Source organism: Perognathus longimembris, chromosome 7, assembly GCF_023159225.1.
Source record: "Perognathus longimembris pacificus isolate PPM17 chromosome 7, ASM2315922v1, whole genome shotgun sequence".
Lineage (NCBI taxonomy): Eukaryota > Metazoa > Chordata > Mammalia > Rodentia > Heteromyidae > Perognathus > Perognathus longimembris.
In genome coordinates, this window is record NC_063167.1 from 7,122,957 (window position 1) to 7,135,931 (window position 12,975).

Here is a 12,975-nt window from a genome sequence, read left to right on the forward strand (position 1 = left end):
TCCAGGCCTGCCCGGGACCCCCCCGCGCCCCGTGGTAGAAGTCCGGACCCAAACAAAGGCGGGTGGCACATAAAAGGCGGCGGCGGCGCCGAGCGCCCGGGTTGCGCGCCGGGGTCCGGGATCCGCGCGCGCAGCTGGTGCGTCCCTGCCGCGCAGCCGAGCCGAGCGCGCCGGCCTCCCGCGGCCCGGAGCCGCCGCGACTCCTCCGAGGGGACCGGTCCGCGCGGCGCGGCGAGGCGGGGCGGCCCTCCACCTCCCCGGAGCGCGTCCCGCTGGGCGCCCGCGGCTCTGCCCCGCACCGCTCCGCCAGCCGAGGTGAGTGCGACGGCCACCGGGCGCCCCGCGATCTCCCTGTCGGGCTGGGGGTGCACACCGCCGGAGGAGGGCCCGGGCCTCCGCGCCGCACGCACCGGGCCGGTGCGGGGCCCCGCGCCAACTTCCCGGGCCCTCCCGCCCACCCCGGGGCGCGGGCCGCGGGCCCCCCCGGGAACGCCGTCGGGTGCGGTGGGGGCGCGGGGTTGGCCTCGAGGCGAGCTCCGGGCCTCGGGTCCACGGGCCTCGAGTTTCCTTCCCCGGCCCCGTGCGCGCTCCAGAAACAGCCGGGCTCCCCACCTCCGGGCCCGCTCGTCCCGGCGGGCGCAGGTCCGGACCCCATAAAAGTTGCGCGGCCGCCCGGGACCGGGCCGTCGGCCGTGCGCGCGCGGAGGAAGGCGGGGAGGGGGCCAGCGCCCCGCGGCACCCTCCGCCCACCCGGGCGCGCGGGCGCGGCGAAGGTGCGGCGGCCCATCCACCTGGCCGCGGGTCCGGCCGCACGCGCGGGGCTCCGGGACCCGGGCAGGCGAGGGGCCGAGGGCCCCTGAGCTCCGCCGAGGACGCGCACAAAGGGGAGCTGGGGTGGGCCTCTGGGCCGGGAGGCGTCTAGGTGGGGGGGCGGGGGGGAGAGCCCGAGCGCCCGAAGCGCCGCCAAGTCCTGGCAGCCAGTCGCGCCTCCGGGAGAACTTTTCCCAACTCCCCGGGGGGAAGCCGGGCGCCGGGCTGGGCTGGGCTGGGCAGGCACCTCTCGGGAGGCCTCCTCGTGGCCGCCTCGGCTCCCGCAATCCATCGTGCAGCTGGGTGCAGGGCCGGACCGGTGGGCTCGCTGGGTCAGCCCCGCGGACCGCGCGTGGAGGCGGCCAAGCGACCCCGCGCCCCATCCCACCCCGCGACCTCCCTCCCCACCCCACCCACCCCCCCCCCCGCCAGCCCCCGCGCGAGCACCCGCCGCCGCTGACCAGCTGCAGACCACGCGCAGATTCCTGGTCTGCTAAGATAAATGCGCATCGCCCACCTGCCCGCAGCCCACTCACGGAGCCAGGGATTCACGTGCACGTGGGTAAACACATCTGACAAGCGCCAGTTCGTGGACCCCGCAGCATCTCTCCCCAGGACCAACCAACACCAACCCCCTCCAGAGGCTGCTGCATTGGGTGATTCATAGAGTAGCTCAGACTTCTGCGCACAGGCAGGTGGAAGGGGGAGGCTGCTCACACACACACACACACACACAACACGCAGCACCTCTTCACCTACTGCAGAACTCCTGGGAACCAACACGAAGAGGCTGTGGCCCAAAGGAACCCCCCCAAGCCAGCAGGCCAAGCCAGGGTCTCTGAATCATCCTTTGAAGCTCAGGGTCCGTGTTGCTCAGCTCTGTACCCCACACTTTATTCACACCTGTCCCAGACATACCTCCCAGCAGGGCCCACAGTCTTTGCTGGTCTTGCTCACAGCTCTGCCTGCTCCGCACCCTGCACCCTGGGCTTGTGCAGTCTTTCTTTCCCGCTGCCTTCCCTCCTTCACTGACTTGCCTTAGCCTGCATCTGCCCCAGTCTGCTCCTTCAGGGGCACAGACACCATCTTCCCTGATACCTGCAGCTCCTGGCTCCCATTCCTGTGGCCCCGGCAGCTTGCCACCCTCCACAGGAAATTTTCCACATTCTCTCCAATGGACCTGGAACACGAAGGATGAGAGTCCTGGGCTCCAGATACACCTCACCCCCTGGTGATTAGCTTTTGGAAGGATCTAGAACCCATGTCTCTGCTTGCCTTTCAACATTTTCCTACTTAAAATCCAGAAAAATGGGTGAAGGGACTAGTCCTGTGGGAAGAGGAGAAGGCTTACCTGTAAGTAGGGAGACCTAGATCCAAGTTGCAGCCAACCACAGGACCCCAATATACCCCAGCCTTAAAGCTTCCTGTTTATAAAACAGGGCTGGCTGCAGCGTGCAGTTGGGATCTCTTTGTGCCCTGAAAGTCTGGAACGTTGTCCAGTGAGTCCCCTGAACAGGGGTGAGGGGAATGCAGAGGTTTGGGGGACCTCTCCCCTTCCGTAGAGATCCTCCGCTCCTGAAGTCACCCTGCCCCCCAGAGAGGGACGTTCCCATGGCTTCCGTAATAAGACCAGAAATGTCAAGTCATTTTCTTAAGGTCACACTGCTCAAGTACAGTCCGCACCGAATCTTTCAGTAGATGCCTGGTAGGTGAATGACGGCAGAGTGGAGATGAGAAGCCAGATTTTGGGGGTGGGGGGGGGTGGATGATGGTGAAGTCCTTTTCCTCTGGTAGTTTAGACTTGTGTGATTGAAGTCCTGCTCTCCAATCACGGACCCTCCACTGGCTTGGTGTGACCCCACCGAGGACACTGACCAAGGGCCACTTTCCATGTCTTGACCGTGGTACTGGCTGGTCAGGCAGCCCCAGTGCCTCACAACCAACTAAGCAGACTGCCTTGGCCGTTGGTTTCTGGCCAAGAATCTGGAGAAGGAAGGAAGCTAGCCATTACTCAGCCTGGTGAGCCGGGGCTGCCGACAGCTCTACCGATGAGATGAGCCCAGTGAGACACAGAGTGGAAGAGATTTTCTCTATTGGTATCCATCAGCCAGCCCACTGCAGCCATGAAAGTAGGCACCCAAAATGGCGGTGGCCGCGCCAGCTGGCGCCAGAAATATCATTGGTTTGGATATGATGTTAGTATTATTTGACTCGGAAGCCCAATGATTAGCGTCTTTGGTACTCAAATGTGGAGATCCCACAGTGCGGGCAGAAGGCTGGTCCCCAGACTGCCTCCCCTTTGCTGCCTCCCTCCCCCACCCCCCACAAGGGCGTGGTTCCTGCCAGGGCAGCTGGGGAGGTGGGCAAAGTGTGTTCACACAGCCTCCCCAGCCCCGCTGCGAAGCCCCAGGGCCCAGAAATGATCAAGAGAGCAGTGCCAGCCTGAGATGCAAACACACACCCAGTCACAAATATGCTTGTTTTCCGCAAGTCGCATTTCATGGCAGACTGCAGCTCACGCTCCAGCTGCTGACAACGGCCAGCGGCAGGGCTGCTGCTGGTCCCGGGAGGGCGACAGCGCCTCTTCTAGCCAGGCCGCTCCCTGCTAGGCCACGGGGAGACTGGAGGACTCCCACACAACCCTAGCCTGAAGCGGTGGTGGGTGGAGGGTGATGAACGCGTGTGTGAGCCGGCGCCAGTGGCTCACGCCTGTCATCCTAGCTACTCAGAAGCCTGAGATTCCAGGAGCGTGGTTCTAAGCTAGCCAGGGCAGGGAGGTCCAGGAGATGTTGTTTTTTTTTTCTTCCTCCAATGAACTACCAAAAAGCCAGAAGTGGAGCTGTGGCTCAAGTGGCAGAGCACCAGCCTTGAGTAAAAAAAGTTCAGTGGCAGTGCCCAGGTCCTGAGTTCAAGCCCCAAGACTGGTACACAGACACACGAAATATGTCTGTTTGGACCAGAGTTCTCGAGGAAGGGGGATCGCGCAAGACTGAGGGCCCTGGGTCCCCAACTCACGACGAGAGGCTGCCAGTCGTTGAAGTCATACTGTGTGCCGGGCCCAAGGCTTTGATTTATACCTGCCATCTCATCTAAGCCCGCCACGTGCTCAGGAGTGTTTACAGTCACTGAGCACCTGGGCAAACCAGGGCTCCGAGAAGTGGGGAGACTGACATAAGGCTGCCCAGCTGCAAGAGGCCACGTTTGGGATACATTCCAGTCTGAATGAAACAAAAGTGCCCGTTTTGCCTAGGACCTCGTGTTGTTTGTAGTCATTTCTTTTTTCACCATTATTTTAGTTTAAAAAATGCATTTATGCTGGGGAGGGGAGGGGTGGTGCGCACCTGTAATCCCAGCACTTGGGAGATGGAGGAGGCAGTAGGGTGGTGACCCCCAAGCCAGCTGGAGCTGCAGAATGACATCCTAAAGGCAAGCAAGGAAGTGGGGGGGGGGGCGAAGGAGGAGGAAGGACAACGCCCACAAGTGTCAGCATCCAGGATGGACAGAGGTGAGCTGCTGTTGCTGCCATTGCGCCAGTCCTCTCCTCTGCATCCCCCCTTGCACCAAACCTGGCCCTGCTGCCCTGGCCCCGGCCCCCGCTTAGTCAGAAAGCAGAGCAGGTGCAGAACATCAGCGAGGTCCCAGGCACTGTGCGGATGGCGCTACACCCTGAGCAGCACGGTCCCCACACCGCCACAGATCTCCTGCCGTGCCCTGCACACAGCACGTTGCGAATTGACTAGAGGTTGAGTCACCTGTGCAAGGTCACACAGCCAGTGGAGGGGCAGATGGAGCCCGGCGGGCGAGTCCCTGCTGGCAGGGTCACCGTGGGAGAGAGGAAGCGGGGGTGGGGGGTGGGGGTTCCAGCAGGGCCGATGGGCAGTCCCGGGCTGTTTACATTCCACCTCCATCCTGTCACGCTCGCTGGCACGTGTGCCAGCCGCTCTTGTGTCTGCCAAAACCTGCAAGGAGGAAGCCCGGTGCGGTGTTCCGGGCCCAGCTCTGGAGGACATCACTGAAGCGTGGGAGAAGTCACTGGAGAGGCCGCGCTTGCATGCAAGCCCTCAACCCCGGTCCCCCACCTTCTCCCTTCCGGGGACCCCTCGGGAACCGGCCTGGGGAGCGGGCAGTTTGGAACTGCCCATCGGGTAGCAGGTGAGGGTCGCAGTGTGTGCGGTGCGCCGGCCGCAGGGAACTGGGATGGACTTCATTTAGATTCCGGCCTCTAGCACCGGCCACGCCCTTCCATGAGACCAGGGCCATAAACCTCCACCTGTTTGGGCTTTTTGGCCCAAGACCGGGACTCAAACTTGGTCCCCGAACTCTGTACCTAGTGCGTTTGCTCACTGGCTAGTGACCGGGCCACACCTCCCGCCCGCACAGCCCCTCCGCGGGCCAGGCGCTGGGCATTGGGAGTGGCAAAGTCGCCATCTCGGTCCCCTCAGGGCTCACCGGTGCCCCGGCTCCCGTCCCCTCATCTCTTCCCAGGGCAGAGGCGCCTGGGTCCCCGCTGGAAGTGGAAGGACCCAGGGACTTTCTGGGGCTGAGGAGCCGTGGTCCAGGCATGTAGCCATCCGGGCGAGTCCATAGGTAGCGTGCCCGGGGAACCTGGTAACAGGTAGGGTTCCGTGTGGCAAGCCCACCCCTGTCCTGCCATCTGCCCCAGCCGGCACAGGTGCCGGCACCTTGGCTGTGCATCCTGGGGCAGAGCCCGTGAAGAGGGGAGACAGAAGCAAGTGCCAGAGGCTCACCTCTGCAATCCTTGTTACTTTGGAGGATCGGGGTTTGAAGCCACCCAAGGCAGAAAAGTTCACTAGACTCCATCTTTAATGAACCAGCACAAAGCCGGGCTGGAGGCCCAAGTAGCAGAGGGAGAGGGCAGGGCACTGAGTTCAAGCCCCAGAGCTGGCAGAGGGAGAGGGGGAGAGGTTCCATAATCCTGGCTGATGGGAAGGACTGAGGTGCAAGGCCAGTTTGAACAGAAAAGATCAAGACCTTACTCCGTGGAGAGCTAAATATGGTGGGTGGGCGAGCACCCGTTATCCCAGCTGGACAGGAAGCCTTACAAGGTTGGATCGTGCCCGGGAACGTGCCTGGGCGAGAAGAGAGGCCTTACCTCGAAAACAGCAAAAAATCAGGCCTGGAGGCATGGTTCAGTGGTAAGAAGCACCTACCTAGCAAGACTCCAGTCCCGAGGGAAAAATACACGACTCAAGGCAGCCCACGGGAAGCCGAGACTGCCTTGAAGGAGAGCCGGTGACCTCGGCTTCGGGGGGGGGGGGGGGGGAGTGCTCGCTTAGCACTCAAGGTCAGGAAGGTGGTGCCGAGTTGGTGCTCCCGGGAAGGTGAGGCAGGGAGTGTGTGTCCGGCGGTACGGAGCGAGGCCCGCTTCCCTCGGTCCTCACCGGGAGCTGTGTTCTGCGCCGGGGCCCCCCGGGGTCCCGTAGCTGCCTCCCCATGCGTCCCGGCCCCCCGTGAGGTCGTGTTCGCATCTCCGTGTTAAGGGTTGGAGGCCCGCGTGTGGGCCTTTACGTTCACTTAGGTCTTTCAGGAGGAGTACAGGTGCGTAGCTCTGTGGCGCATGCGCAGGTCATTTGTACCCGTGCGCTCAGCTCCCTCCGGTTGCCTGGATGGTGGGGATTCACCGCTTCCCTCCTGACTGCCCAGCAACCCCACAGGTCCACTCGCCAGTGTCCAGATGTGGGCTGCATCTGGTAGACTGGCAGGGCTCCTCCGGCTTTCCCCCAGATGTTCCTCCTCACAGACCCAGCTGGGAGCGGCGTCTCTGGATGCAGCTGCGTGCGGGGATAGCTGGTTGAAACGCGCCCGCTGGTTTGAGTTCACAAAGGCAGCTGTGCCAGTTTCTGTTCATCCCTGCTGTCCAGACACGAGGTGGAGTCGGCTGGGAAGCGCCACCCGCTGGAGGAGCCCTTCCTGGCTGGCGGGGAGCAGCCAGAGCGGGGGGGGGGGGGGGGCGGGGGGGCGCTGCAGACTCCCTGGAAGGCTGTGAGCTTTCCCTGCCTCATTCTTGCAGAGACTTAGAGCTGATTGTCCCAGAGCGGCAGAGCCGGGCGTCTGAGATGAAGACGGTGCACCCGCTGCATGGCCTGCTTGGGTATTAAAGAGGCTGAGAGTGGATGGGGGGGGGGGGGGCGGGGGAGGGCAGGTTTGTTGGGGCCTTTGAGGGGAAAGGACATTAGAAACAACACTGCTGGGCACCGGTGGCTCACACCTGTCATCCTAACTACTCAGGAAGCTGAGACCTGAGGATCTTGAGTCGAAGCCAGCTTGGGCAGAAAGGCCTGGGAGACACTAATGGAGGCGTGGCCCAGGTGGTAGAGCACCATCCTTAAATGGACAAACTAATCCAGAGTATGAGGCCCTGAGTTCAAGCACCAGTATCAGCACAAGAAAAAGAAACAGCCCTTTACATAGGAAGTGAAGGAAGTAAGGACTCCCAATGGGTGGGTGGAGAGGGAGTAGGTGTCTAGATAGACAGACTGACAGACAGCTGGGCCATGGGTGAGGCAGATGCTGCTGCCGGAGTTTGCTGTGAAGGCTTTGATTTGTCAGGGCCTGACCCCAGATTCTGACAAAACGGAGGATCTTATTCTTGTTCCCACCTTGCCATCTTTCTTTGAGATGATCTTGGTATGTAGCCCAAGCTGGCCTTGAACTCTCAGTCTTCCTGCCTCGGCCTCGTCCATGCTGGGATTGCAGGCGTTTGAATAAAAACCAGTTTGCTTCGCTCCTGCCCTCCCAGCCCAGTGGACTAAGTGGGCCGCTTGGCTCCCTGCAGAGCTTCTGTCAGGGCCTCCAGAGAGCCCAGGCCTCGGCAGCAGCCCCGCCCTGGCACCATACACCCAGAACACCCTTGGCTCCAGACTTGCAGCTTCCAGAATCCGCCTCCCCTCCCCCTGCATCTGCCCTCCACATTCTGCACACCCTCTGCTGGTGGGCTTGCTCTGGCTCCGGGCTATATAGCCCCAGAACCCTAAACTCTGGAATCTTCTTTCCCAGGCCTCACCTCTGTATCCTGGCCTTTGGGGGACTCCAGCCAATAGGATTGGGGAGGCTCATTGGATCCGCCCTTCCGGTTTGTCAGAAGGGTAAACTGAGGTCACACACCACCTGCAGTCAAGCTGGGGACTGTAGTCAAGGTGGCTACTTGCTGTGTGCCAAGGGAGGAGGCATGGGCACCTGGCACAGAGCTGTTGGCGATTGGGCCGTTCCTGTCTCTTGGCCTGATTATTATAGCAGGCCCCCGGCCCCCACCCCATGTTACACAGTGGCTTCTGAGTAGGGGCGAAAGGCAGTTAGTTCTCCAGCATCTAGGCCCCTTCCTCTGCCTCCCCAGCTGGGTAGTGACTGGGGCCCAGACCTGGAGGCTTTGGCACCACCTGGCAGGTAGGACGGCGTGTTCTGTTCTGGGCCACACAGCAGGCAGGTGGCAGGCCAGGGCCCCCTCCTTTGCTTCCTTCCCCTCCCTGGTCCCTGCACCTGAGCCCACAGAATGGTGCCTGGAGGTGAAAACAGGAATTGTTCTCCACATTTGCTAATCGAGTCAGAGAGAGAGAGAGAGAGAGAGAGCACGCGCCTTGAGCTCATCAGCCAGGAAGGAATCCAATTTGGCTTTTATAGCCGTGGTTATTGGTCATACATTGTGGGATCTTTTTATTTTTTATTAACCCAGCAGTCTGGGGGCTGAGGCGCAGGACTGGCTGCGGGGCCCCAGGGTCCCCCCGCCCCCCGCTCTGCAGCCGCAGTCTCCGGCCCTGCATGGAGCTGCGGGCAGCGGCCCCAACAGGCTGGCCGAGCCGTGTATGGTGGGTTTTCAGGACACTGCTAACCCTGCCAGGAATGCACCTGGGAGTCCAAGCTGTATTTCACCGCTCTGGGTTCATGTTGCCGGTGTTATTAAGCGTTTATTGTCTTTTTCGTGGGGATGCTCAGGCAGCTGTGTCTGCTCCAGGAACCAGGACTGATGGGGCTGGGGGTGGGCGGGGGGTGAGTTGTGCAGGTGGAGAGGGTAGGGCATGGGAGGAGGGGAGGACAGAGCCCGTCGTGGGGTGGAATTCTGCTTGGCAACCAGGCACAGGGGCTCTGCTCGGTCTGGTCCCCACCCTATAAGCTGCCCCCAGGAGCTGAGGTTGGATCCGAGGTGAAATAAGTAAAGCGCCTAGCGTGTGCTGGCCACCCACTGCCCAGTGGTGGTGAGCTTCTGCCCAGCCCAGTCCCTGTAGAAAGCCACCCGTGTCTGATGTTTTCTTTGGTGTCCTGGCCCCAGGGGAGCTGGGTGGTCTCTTGTGTGTCCCTCTCTCTCTCATCACAAAGTCCTGACCTGGCCCAAATGCCATCATCTCTTCCTTTCTTGTGACTGGAGGAAGAAGGGCTCTGAGGAGTGAGTCTTGGCCAGAGATCCAGGAGTCTGAGGCTAGCCCCAGCCCTCCCAGGGCTGTGGATGTGGGGTCAGGCCCCACAATTGGTTTGCTTTTTTTTTTTGGTTGTTGTTGCCAGTCTCAGGGCTTGAACTCAGGGCCTGCGCACTGTCCTTGAGGTTTTTTTTTTTTTTACTCAAGGCTTACGTTCTACCACTTGAGCCACCGCTCTACTTCTGGCTTTTTGTAGCTAATTGGAGATGAGAGTCTTGCAGCCTTTTCTGGCCAGACTGGCTTTGAAGTGGGATCCCCAGATCTCAGCCTCCTGAGTAGCTAGGATGACAGGTGTGAACCTTCCCTCCAGGATCGATTTGCGTTATAAGGAGTGAGGGACGCTGAAGCCCTGGACCTCCTGGCCAAGAAGAAGAGGTTACTCTGGTTTCTGACAGGCACAGGGGGAGGCCAGGTTTGTGGCTCTTGCCATCTGAGATGCCCGTAATGACCATGCGAGCTGCCACCCTTCAGTGAGGGGCCTGGGCATCATTGTCCCATCGTATAGATGGGGTCCTGTCTAGTGTCGGGGGTGGGATTTGAACCCAGGCCTATCAGACACATCCTATGCTGCTTAGTTCCCCTCTTTGTATCCAAAACCAGGCCCTGGCTGTTCTCAGTCCCTGATAATCCTCTTCAGTGTCAGGGGAACACAAATGTCACACAGAGCCCACTACAGGGGACCCAGAAAATGGGGGCACCTGGTGGCAGCCCCCATGTGCACTCTTGGCAGGCCCACTGGGGCTGGCGGATGAGCCCTCTGCTGATAGATTGCCCAGAGCCAGGCTTGTTTGGCTGATATATGTTGAGCTGTTGGCTTTACGAGTGAGCGCCCAGTTTTCTCACCAGCTGTCGGCCCCGGGAGGCCAGCTCTCCTTCATCCGCTCTGTCTCTGCAGCTCATTCTTCCCTGAGAAATGAAGGGTTTAGACGGGCTCAACACAGAGCACCCCACCCCCACCCCCGCCTGCACCTTCCACTCCCCACCCCCGCCCCCATCTGGTCTCCCGCTCGAGAAGCCCAGGCTGTCTTTGTGGAGAAGTGTGGCCACGGACATCCCTCTAGATCGGCTGGCACGCTGAGCCAACAGGATGGCATTTGTGGGGGTGAAGCAGGTCCGGTGCGTGCAGAGACAGCTGCGGCCACAATGCCAGCTTTCCTGAGGCCTGGGGGGGGGGGGGGGCGGTACCTGGAGGCTCTGCTCACTGGAGGAAGGGCTCAGACAAGTCACCCCCTTCCTCCGTAGATCGGGACGACACCCTCTCTCCCACTTGAGATTCTGAAGAGAGCCAGGCACACAGCTGTGCTCACTCCCGGAATCCTAGCTACTCGGGAGGTTGAGATTTGAGAATTTGCCATTTGAAGCCAGCCCAGGCAGCAAAGTCCGTGAGACAACTATTTCCCATTAACCAGCAAAAGGCTGGAAGTGGAAGCGTGGTTCAAGTGGTCGAGTGTCATCCTTGAGTGCAAAACCTAAGAGACGGCTCCCAAGCCCTGAGTTCAAGCCCTAGTTCCTCCATCTCCCATCCCCCCCCCCAAAAAAAAGATGCTGGAGAGAATTGGGGATTTCTTCAGCGATGACTGGAAGTGCTCTAGGACCCAGTTGAACTCCTGCCCACATCTCTCAACCCAAGGCTGAGAGGATCTGATCCCAGGATCAGACCCAGAGCTAAACACCCCGAGTCAGGAAGAAAAAGTTGATTAGCTCCTAATTGCCATTAGATTATATATGCATATATGTATTTTAAGTCAGATCTGCATGTCTAATGTGATTTTTTTTGGGTTATATTTTAATAGTCTGCCTGGGATAGGGAATAAAAGAAGGAAGGTTTCTGCCGCCCCTGGCTAGAGGAGGGGAGTTGTAAACAGAGTGGCAGGGAGGCCGGGCCCTAGCTCACCCACATTCCTGCCAGTGGAGAGCCAGGCCTGTGGGGCTGGGTGGTGTCACCCTACATCCTCAAAGCTCCGTTCTGTCCACATTGGGGTGTCAGAAACAGCTGCAGACTGGAGGGATAGAGTCCGATAGGACTTCAGACAGGTGTCCTGGCGCCACTCTGCTGTGCTGCCCGTGTGAAAGGCAGGCACTGGACTGGACAGGGTGTACTCCAGGGCCCTTTGGGGTCTGGTAGGCTATTGCCTACTTTGGGGGGGGGTGTTCTTTATGCCAATCCCGGGGCTTGAACTAGGGCCTAGGCATGGTCCCTGAGCTTTCTGTGCTCAAGGCTAGTGCTCTCTCACCTGAACCACAGCCCCATTTCTCTCTGTCTCTCTCTGTCTCTCTGTCTCTGCCTCCTTCTCTCCCTCTCTCCCCCTCTCCCCCTTCCTTTTCTTTCTTTCCTTTAGGAGGTTACTCAGTTGGAGGTAAGAGTCTCAGAGCTTCCTGCCTGGGCTGGCTTTGAACCACGATCCTCAGATCTCAGCTTCCTGAGTAGCTGGAATGACAGGCGTGAGCCACGGGTGCCAGGCTGTAGTCCACCTGTAATGCATTCCCAGACTCCTCTCTCTCTCCATGTTGGAGCAGACCTTCCGGTTCCTGTCACCCATGGAGGCTCCGCCAGCTCCCCATTCCGGTGCCCGGCTGTCTTTCTGGGGTCCCTCCTGCTACGGCTCAAGCCAGCGGGGGACAGGGCAGCCGCGTCTGCTTCCGTGGGGCTCCTGTCCCCCCAGCTGCGGGGCCGTCCTCATAGGTGGCGTGGGTGGCTGTACTCGATTTTCTGCTCCCCGGACGGAGCCCTGTGGATGCTGGGGGGAGTGGCGGGCGTGTGGGCAGCCGGGGTCCTCCCCAGTTGCGATGCCGCTGTGTGGAATCTGAGCCACCGCTGGGGTTCTCTGGGATTACCCGCCCACGACCTCCTTTGCCCATGTGGCCCACGCCACTGCGCTGCTCAGCAGAAACTCCTCCGCATGGGCTCTGCACGGGCAGGCGCAGGCCACCCCAGCATGGAGGCTGGGTTCCACATCTGGGTGAGGGTCCCAAGAGAGTTCCGGGGCCGCTGCATCCCGCTGCTCCGCCCCGCCCTCCTCTCACCTCTCCTCCCCTCCCCTTCCCACTTGCTTTGCCAGCACCAGCATCTGAACGCAGCATCTGGCTTCCCTTGGCTTTTTCCTCACTCGAGGGTGGAAGCTTCACTTCTGTCTTTTTGATGTTTAATTAAAGGAGATAAGTGTCTCCCAGACTTTCCTGCCCAGGCTGGGTTTGAACCACTCCTCCGAGCTCAGCCTCCTGAGTAGCTAGTCGTGAGCTACCAGCACCCATCATCCGGGGAATTTTTACACCCATGGGGAGGGCAGCAAGGAGACTGGGCAGGCAGCCAGAGGGTTCCGAGCGGGGAGACCTCTTGGCAAGGACATCAGTCAGAGTCATGGAAGATGACTGAGATTTGGATGTCAGAAAAGGGGTGGCATTGCTCATGACGTAGCAGTGGGATAGCAGGGTCCCCAGACCATCTAGGGCAGGCTGCCCTGATACCCAATCCTGACCTTTAACCCTCGACACCAACACACTGTAAACTCTGCACTCCACAAGGAGGCCAGGAGGGAGCAGGTAGCTGCATTCAGTCCAAGAAAAGTGCTGAATTGTCTCTGTCCATCTCCACCGTCTATGGCTTCCTCCTCGTGGGGGCGGCCACTGCCGCCACGTCGTAACCCCTGGGAGGCAGAGTGGGGCTGGGCTGTCTCCCCCACAAATAAAAATAAATACAAGAACAGGGGGTATTCTTGCAGCTGGCTGGCAGGCTCCT

At 60.4% G+C, this 12,975-nt stretch overlaps 1 protein-coding gene across 2 annotated transcripts in view; it reads left to right on the top strand.

Annotated features, from left to right (window-relative positions):
* Nucleotides 1-164: 164 nt before the first annotated feature.
* Disp3 (dispatched RND transporter family member 3) overlaps nucleotides 165-12,975 on the top strand; it is a 37,201-nt gene continuing 24,390 nt past the window's right edge. For both annotated transcript variants that reach the window (XM_048349817.1, XM_048349818.1), the window contains exon 1: nucleotides 165-315. The gene's annotated coding sequence lies outside the window, so the exon portion shown is untranslated. The remainder of the gene's footprint in view (nucleotides 316-12,975) is intronic.